Raw genomic sequence first — 7,799 nt, forward strand, 5'->3', positions numbered from 1 at the left:
CATCAATCAGACTACATGATGAATTCTCACTATCCTATGTGTTCATCAGTGATTCACCGATTTCACAAAATCGCTTCTTTCTGAGAGGCAGCATGTCCTAAAAATACCCCGTCATGGCAAAAGGAGCTTAGCGGGGTTAAGAGCCTGTGCAGCGTGTTTACCTCCAGTTTTACGTGGCAGCTGGCATGAAGCAAAATAATCTGTTGTAGTGATGGACAAGAGCTTTGTAAGTGGTCAGCAGCAAAGTTAAAAATGCACTTCTGTTTGATTACCCGAAAGGACACATCAAGAAAGAGTCACACTGCACATTTTTTGTTCCATAGTGTATAAAGATGTGCAGCAACTCAAATGTTCCACCGCATGCTGGCAAAATAAGTTGACTTAATCTAAAGTCTGGTCTCTGGAGTACTGAGTTAAGCCATCCACTGTAAATCCACTGTTACATAACTGTCTGCTTCTTGGCTGCTCTGTGACTTATATACTTTATGTATCAACATTTTTGATATGCAAGCATTGCAGGACAGACATTTCCATCCTGTGGGTCAGGGATCCAAAAACCATCCTGCAGTGATTAAAGGGATTAGAAAATTAACAATGACACTAAAATATATCACATGGGCTACAATACACGGCAGCAGCATCCTGGTCACGCTGACCTTTATTGTATTTACAGGAACTCATTTTTTACTATTTAATAGAATATCCATTCTTCCATCCTCTCCCACGTATCCTTATCAGGGTCATGGGGGGGTTGGGGGGTAGGTAGGGATAGGTGGAGCCTATCCCCCTATGCCTCAGGGTGACAGGTGTGTTATACAGCGGTCCTTCGTTTATCGCGGGAGTTACGTCCCAAAAATAACCCACGATAAGTGAAATCTGCGAAGTAGCCAGCTTTATTTTTTACAATTATTGTAGCTGTTTTAAGGCTGTAAAACTCCTCACTACACACATTTATACACTTTTCTCAGACAGGCGTGAACATTTTCACACTTTTCTCTCTTGTTTAAACTCTCAATGTTCAAACCTTTGTAGAAAAATGAGTCCAGTACTAGAGAATGAAACCAAAGGCACACGCAGGTGACGACGTGTCATCGACATTGTTGTGTTTGTTGGGGAGAAAACGTACAAACATACAGCACAGCGCTTCAGAGTCACACTGCTAGCGATCGAAGATTTAGGTAAATTTGACAAGCTGAACGCATTCCGTACTGTACAGGACATACGGCACGAGACTGATTGACAGTGGTCTACAGCCAGTCAGGACGAGGACACAATGCGCTGTAAAAAAACAAACAAACAAAAAAGAAAGAAAGCATGCAAAATTGTACACAAAAGAAATCAGCGAAACAGCAAGACCACGACAGGTGAACCGCGATATAGCGAGGGACCACTGTACGCCAGTATGATGCAGGGCTAACACAGAGGAAAAGACAACCATTCACACCTGTAGTTAATTTTAAAATCACCAGTTATCCTAACCCCAACAACCGCATGTCTTTGGTCTGTGAGCAAAAACCCCACAAACAGAGAGACAACCAACGACTCCACACAGGGAGGCCCCAGCCAGATGGTAGAGGAAGTCATCAGTGGTGATAACCACCGCGCCACCATCCCGCTGTGCTTAGGATCTGTTTCCTGAAACAATACATGTTTAAAAGTTATTGGAAGAAATATAATTTACATTTAAAAGATCAGCACCCACATTTATGTAAGCGTGGGTCCTGAGTGTTGCTTGGTTGTTAGTCTGGTTTGGTTGGATGATTGTTCAAGTTTGCTCATTAGTGTGTTCAGCTGTTGGTTGGTTGGGTTTGTTTGTTTGGTGGACTCTTTTTTTTTTTTGGTTGTGTGGTTGGTTGTTAGTCTGTTTTGGTCACTTGGTTGGTTGGTTGGTTGGTTGGTTGGTTATTGGTTGGGTTTGTTTGTTTGTTGGTCTCTGTTTTGGTTGGTTGCTTGGTTGTTAGTCTGTTTTGGTCACTTGGTTGGTTGGTTGGTTGGTTGGGTTTGTTTGTTTGTTTGTTGGTCTCTGTTTTGGTTGGTTGCTTGGTTGTTAGTCTGTTTTGGTCACTTGGTTGGTTGGTTGGTTGGTTGGTTGGGTTTGTGTCAGGGTTCCTGGGTCGTTGCTTTCAGTTTTGTCATGTTCAGTTTATTCTTCACACTCATGGTTTTCGCTTCCTGTTTTCTGTGCCAGCGTGTCGCCTGTGTATTGTGTTCCACTTGTTTCCATCTATCATTAGTCAGACTAAGTTCAGCTGTGTACTCACCGGTTTCTAATCACTCATCATCCAGCGTGTATTTAAGTCCTCAGTGTCCACCAGATTGTTGTCGTGTCATTAGATGTTATGTTGTCGTTCCCGCCTGTGTTCAGTTGTTCAGCCTTTCAGTCAGTCCTTTAGTTCCTGCTCTGTTCATTCACTCGCTCCAATAAAACCTCATCATCCTGCACCGTGAGTCCTGCGTTCGGGTCATCTCTTCCTCGCCTCCACACACAACCTCTGACAGTTTGTTTGTTTGGTGGACTCTTTTATTGTGGTTGGTTGATTTAGTCTGTTTGTTAGTTTGGTGTGTTGTTGATTAACTTTGACTCAAGTAAATTTAAAACATGATTTTAAAGCAGCTTTTTGAGCACTTGATATTTTGTTACTATAGTAAAACAATTTAAACTAAACACTGATCAGTAATTTTTAACTATAGCTTCATAGATTATGAAAGTTTGTCAGAAATCTGGGGTGTAATCAGGACACTTCTTGAGCCATTTCGACATGATAATTGCAGGTGTTTTTATTTTAGAGTCAAACATTTATAAGCATTGCATTTCACTCATTTTTCTTTGACGATGTCGAAAATGGCACCATAATGTTTGGTTTCTTGAGTAAGTGGTGATTTGACTTGCCCGTCTTCTGATTTGCTCACAAACACATCACTATGTGGTCGCTGGCAGCTCTTAGTTGCTAAGCTACATTTGAATGCAGCGACTATCCCCTCTTTCATTAAATGTGTCTCTTGGAAAGAGTAAAAAGGGCTTTTATGTCAGCCACTCGCTTCAACCTTCACTTCCTTTGTGCTGTCGATTGGTTTGCTTGATTGTAACATGACTAACCAGGGACAAGATAAAAGCTGCAATGAAAGGCCTGCAAGGACAGATGATCTAGTCAGATAAAAATCTCTATAATACTGACTCTACATGCCAGAATGGGAGTGTTATACATTGTATGGGATGAAAATTTAAGTTATTTTGCTAGAAATTTAGTCAACAGTTTATTTCTACAAGCCATTTCCTTCATAATACAGCAGAGTGAAGCTGACCCCCCACCCACTTGAAACGTAAAGGCAAATGTTTGAGCATATTTGTGCAGGTACAATTAGCGTTTGTGCTGCTACGGTTTTTGAGATATTAAACTTTATTTTATAGGTCATTCAAAGGTCACCATCCCCCCAGGCTGCTCCGAAACAGACCAACATGGTCGACTTTTTTTAGTGCTACATTTGTGCTGGTTTGTACAGGTAAAATTAGCATTTGTGCTGCTATGATATGAGATATGCTGTTATGGTGTTACTGCTGAAAAATGTCTTTTTCAAATGACCTTTCGCTTTGTGTTCACTTGTTCAATAAAGTTCTGTTAAAAAACCCCAAACTCTTATTGTATTTAATCAGCTAAATTTGTAATGAGTGTAGTTTTGTTTGTTTTTTTTTTACTTCAATTTCTTTACTTCAATCACTTTTCGTTCATAAAACTACGATGCAAATGCTTGAGTATTTATTTTTTTAGAGTGTATTAAAATAACTTTTTTGAAAACTACATTTGAACATTTTACACTCCCATGAACACTTTTTGAGAAACAATGTTTCTATGAAACTAGTTACATAGGGGACATAAGAGGCTAAGCAGGGAAGCTAAGGGAGAGGAGGAGTAAAGTGCGACCGCCTTCGTCAAGAGCAAGAGCATAAAAAGGTACAAAAAAATTGTACCTGCACAAACCAGCACAAATGTAGCACTAAAAAAGTCGATCATTTTGGTCTGTTTTGGAGCAGCCTGGGGGGGATGGTGACCTTTGAATGACCTATAAAATAAAGTTTAATATCTCAAAAACCGCAGCAGCACAAACGCTTATTGTACCTGCACAAATCAGCACAAACGTAGCACTAACCGCTCCGCCTATTTGCCTTTACGTTTCAAGTGGGTGGGGGGTCAGCTTCACTCTGCTTATGAAGCATACTAGTAATTATTTTTATATTACCAATGGAGCGACATAATTTCAGGGTAAAAGGGTGTCTTGTAGAGTTAAACCCATCTGAACCTGCAGTTTCTCTTAAATAGTCAGACTATTCTTGCATCTCACAGATCAATTTTTGGTTTTCTGCCTGGCTCCATAACCTATCATCTAACAGCAGTGACAACAAAAGCTCTGATACACTCAGTGCATGTGAGGTGACCTAAAAATTATTCAGCTCGACCCCTTCATGTCTATAAAATTGAAACTGCTGATTGTTATACTGATTTATGCTGTTCTAACTTTTAAGACTCACTTTTAAGAAAATTATTTTAGAATCTGGACTTTTTTCTGTTCATGAAGAGATTTTCCTTTCATCCTTGAACCAGGAAGCAGGTTCAGCAAATTCTGACACCGTTTTGCTCCAGTGGACCGAAGAACATGAATGTTTGTCCACATGAAACATGATGTTTATTTATTTATGTTTGATTTAGCATCGCCCACTCAGTCATCCTTTTAATCTTAACAGATTGCATTTGATATGTAATTTAATTATTCAGCAGTAACGTGACAGGGAAATGCAGGCGATTGCAACTGAAGATACAAATGTGCATCCAACAGATTTCTGTGATTAAGAGGAAATGATGTCGACAGTCAGGGTTCCATCTTTCAAAATGTTGTGCAAGATCACTTCGTGACTATGTGTCATCATGTGAAGATATTTCAACGTGAAACTGATTATAGTAACATATGTTGGATGTTTCAGTCCAGAGGAACTGGATGACAACTTGACAGCAGCCTCACACAGCAAGAAAGACGCAGAATTCAGATTTTACTTTGAGCGATCATCCTCTGATCGCTGTTTGTGTTTGCTGTGTTGACAGATTGATTATAAAAAGACTTGTGCTAAATATAACAAGAAACTAATATCTTAATGGGATTTCATTGGTTGCAGTGATGTAAACTAAAGCTAATGAACGTTGATATTGACTGAATGAGGAAGGTGTGTTCAGGTACAGCAGGAGGGGAATGCCGTTAAAACTGTTGCTCTACTTTCTCCTCTTTTATAAGGTCATATTTACTGCAGGTGCACATGTATGTCTGTCTGTCCCAACCTCAATGAGCCAAACTGTTAATATTATATGTTATGTGTGAAAAGCAGACGGACTAATTTATGCAGTGCCTTGTTTGGCTGTAGATAGAAAATTGTCTTTATGTGAACACGTGTGGAGTTTTGTGTTTTAAATGCAGGGCAGCACATCACTAAAACTCAGGTACTAGTGATCAGTCCCCCTGCAGCTAATGTGAAGCCATTTTTCAGCAGATGAAATCTTACTTACCACCCTCTCAAATGGCTGGCTGCTGGTTTAATCCATGGATCGTGTTGTGTCAGTGGGGAGATCTAGTACACATTTGCATGAACAGTGTTGAGGATGGAGAGCCTTGGATGCTGAGATGTCATTAGGAGCGACAGCCCCAGGCACTGCCAGAGGCACTGGCTGCAGTCGCCGAACCTGGGGTTCTTTAAGACCAGTGGAAAAACATGGGACCGGAGCCAGACTCAAGACTCTAGACTCTCCTCAGGCTTTGGCATGCTGTTCCTGACCCCAGGTTGTAGCGCTGCTGTGAAGCCCCTGAGGCTGAGACGATGCCAAAAGACACGAAGAAGGAAAAGCAAGAATGCAAAACAGCAGGGGGACAGTAATTAAAAGAAATATTCATATTCAATCAAAATGTGCTTGAATATGAATAAGTGGGAAATAGCTCTGTTTCCAATAAGCCAGGAAATGTATTTAAATTATTACTGTAAATGCTATAAATATAAATAAATAATACATGTAAACCAGAAGCAAAGTCCTGCTATAAATAGAGAGCAATAAATTATCGGACCTATATCATCGCATATGGATGCAGACATGAGCTACAGTGACATGACATCACTGTAAGCCGGGTAGAGTTGCAGCACAACAGGTGGATTCCTCATGAAAAAAAACGGACCTGCGACCTTCTTCAGCAGTTATGGTGTAATGTCGCCCTCTAGAGGCAAAAGAGCCTCACATGTGTAAGATTGTAAACAGCCTTCAGCCGGTTTTCTGCAAACTCATCCATATCAGAAACTTCCACTGAACCCCCCACTTCAAAAACCTTTAGATTAAGGAATCAGCTTTTAAATAATAATGTCTGGAATACAGAATGTTTAGTTGACCTTAAATTAAAGATTAATTTATCGGGTGCATCCCAAAGCAACACACATCAAAAGTAAGAAATTAAGACATTTAAATATTAAGGAGAGGTTAGAATATCTTAGATTCGTCATGCCTCTTTAAGGGAGACCAGCATCTAAAATTAAACGGCTCAATATATTTAAAGTCAGTTAACATATCTGTTTTGTTTTTTCCTTATTTTTCTCTCATAGACGCTTTTTTTCTATTCTGTGGCATCAAAAAACCCTAATAGGGTCATGTCACAGCAGCACAGGACCACACAGGTGTTTGTGGGGGCAGCCAATTATCAAAATGTTGGCTTAAAGGGGGAGGGGCTAAAACTGCTCGTTTCAGACGGATTATGGTAGCTGCACCAGGGTCCAGAACAGAAATAATTATATAGCATTAATATGAACTGAGTCATGCAGAGGTGATCTAGTCGAGTTACTGTGTGGGAAATATGGATCTTAAAGTTGAGCTGGTTGAGCTACTCTGCTCCCCTGAAAGCTCGTGGTAACAATAACTGCTAATTAAAAGTCCTTTCCAGTGGCCATTGTTGATGTGGAGTTTGACTACTCATCAGGGATGTCAGACTGTTGTGGGCCACATGCAGCTCACTTTGATCTTAAGTGGGCCAAAACAGTAAAACTCCCCTTTGTGTGAGTGTAAGGATAATTAACTACACAATTAAAATCCCTGGGATATCTTAAAATAAGAAAAAAGAAGTGCAGCTTCAGCACTAGGTCTCAGCTTCTCTACACGATAAAGAAATGCTGCTGTAGTAAATAAAAGAAATCAGTCAGCACGAATGAATAAATGTAAAATGTTTGAATAGCCATATGTTTGACTCTACAGTAAAACAACCTTTTCTGAACATCAGCAGCTCTGTGAACAGGATCTTATGCAATATCATAACCTGCATTTAAAGCAAAATGAACACAGCCACAGTTTGATTTGGTGGCTGCTGTTTGAAGAGTCCACTTTGCTTTTGGCCTTTTATGTGAAGCTGCAGGTTCTGACAAAGAGGTTAAAGTTCACCGTGGCCTGCTTGGCTAGAATGGCAGGTCACAGGTGCAAATACCTGCTAATTAATGGCAACAGTAACGGTTTGTTGGTCCAGTCAGACACAAGGTGTCAAATTGTTATTCAGTTAATTTGATTAAAAGGCACCAAAACCACAAACAGGCCCGGTCAGGTGACTTTAAGTGGTTTTAAGACCCACATCAGAAGGCAGCTTCTAACACACTCAAATAAAACCACTGTGGACCACGCCAGATCAGAAACACAAAAATTACAAAGTTCTCACCCCGAGTGGCTCCTCTCGCTTTAACAGACGATCTCCGGTGAGAACAGGAAACCAGCCGGGCTGCTGCTTCCTGTTTCCCC

This window comes from Rhamphochromis sp. 'chilingali', assembly GCF_963969265.1.
Source record: "Rhamphochromis sp. 'chilingali' genome assembly, chromosome: 10".
Taxonomy (NCBI): Eukaryota; Metazoa; Chordata; class Actinopteri; order Cichliformes; family Cichlidae; genus Rhamphochromis; species Rhamphochromis sp. 'chilingali'.